Source organism: Silene latifolia, chromosome X (assembly GCF_048544455.1).
Source record: "Silene latifolia isolate original U9 population chromosome X, ASM4854445v1, whole genome shotgun sequence".
Classification (NCBI taxonomy): domain Eukaryota; kingdom Viridiplantae; phylum Streptophyta; class Magnoliopsida; order Caryophyllales; family Caryophyllaceae; genus Silene; species Silene latifolia.
Window position 1 is genome coordinate 29,103,374 of NC_133537.1, and position 1,667 is coordinate 29,105,040.

Sequence of the window (1,667 nt, forward strand, 5' to 3'; positions counted from 1 at the left end):
CTAAGTCGACTTGTAGGTATTGTAAAATCTAATCGATTCGGCTTCGGGACCCAAACCTTCTTAGGGATTGTAAGCTTATACACCAACTCGATCCCATCACAACAATAAGTGCTTGCATCTAGTAGAGAACATGTTTGTATGATCAACTCCCATGAATCCCCTATGAACCCATGACACCCTAGTGCTTTTAATCAATTGTTTACATCTCGTTTTAATCATCTTGCTTGTTTTTATCACTTTACTTTTATATTGTTGATTAGTTTAGTTGATCTCCTATCTCAACCCAAATTGTGACACCTTAAGACACAACCATTTGCGATTGAAAATCCTACATCAATACCCGTCCCTTGGGATCCGACCTTTACTTGCCTCTTTGCTAAGAGTAGTTTGTGAAGTTATAAATATTGTTTTGGTTGGTAGCTTTTGACGATGAGTTTAATATCCGAACCAAAAATGGCGTCGTTACCGGGGACGGTGTTAACTTGATTTGATTTTCATTAATTGTTTTTAGTTATGTCTTTCTTTACCTTGGGGAAGTTAATCTCCTCAAGGTCGTTCTAATTGTTTTCGAGTTGTTTGATATTTTGCATGTCTAGAAGATCACAAGGTAACTTGCTACCCATTGATCTTGAAATTGAAAGAACCTTAACCAACAATAGAAGAGTTGCTAGAGGTACTTTGAGAGGTATTGGAGAGATTGTGGACATTCAACCAAATAACATTAAGTTTACTAACCCTTTTGCAAGAGAAGGAGAGGACAACCCAATACAAAACCCACCACAAAATCAACCCACAATGCCTAAATTCTCATCACGTTCCGTACCAACCGAGGAGAACCTACCAAATGGTACTCCTACACTACAACACTTAACCGGTAATTTCATTGCCAAATCTGCATTCATACAACTAGTTGAGAGAAGTCAATTTGGAAGGATGCCTAGTGAAGACCCCCACTCACATATGGAGACCTTTTGTGACTATTGTGATGCGATTTCTCAAACCGGAGTTACTCTAGACCAAATCCGATGGGTCTTATTTCCTTTTTCTTTAATTGGTACCGCAAAGAAATGGTTGAAAAGTCTAGACAAGACTACCCTTGGTATTGACTCATGGAAGAAGTTAGCACTTGCTTTCTACAAGAAATTCTATCTCCGGAGAAGACTAACATGTTGAGAGCCCAAATCACTGGGTTCAAACAAAGGGATGAGGAGTCATTGTATGAAGCATGGGAGAGATTTAAGGACACTTGTCGTTCTTGTCCACACCATGGACTTAGCGAGTGGTTCCTTGTGCAACAATTTTGGAACGGTCTATATGAAGACTCCCGCAATATCCTCAATATGGGATCCAATGGTATGTTTACCGAAGTTGATGACATTCAAACATGGGCCAAAATCGAAGAGATGGCGGTTCATAATTCACAATATAGTAGGCCTCGAAAGGCCACTAGAGGAGGAAAGCATGAGGTAGATTCCATCACTCAATTGGGTGCTCAACTAAGTGCTCATATTGACACCGTCAATTTGAAGTTTGATAAAGCCATGGCTAAGCTTGATGAAGCTTCCAAATCACCCAAACAACATGTTAATGCTATGGTGGCATCATCCTCAATTCCAAGTGGAGTATGTGAGAGTTGTGGAAATTTGGGACATGACCAAAGTGAATGT

The 1,667-nt window shown here is 39.8% G+C and overlaps 1 non-coding gene across 1 annotated transcript; it reads right to left on the reverse strand.

Annotated features, from left to right (window-relative positions):
* Nucleotides 1–1,166: 1,166 nt before the first annotated feature.
* LOC141625196 (small nucleolar RNA R71) lies at nucleotides 1,167–1,273 on the reverse strand. Its single transcript, XR_012534990.1, has one exon. It is a non-coding gene; the product is annotated as a small nucleolar RNA R71 (small nucleolar RNA).
* Between the last annotated feature and the right edge of the window lie 394 nt (nucleotides 1,274–1,667).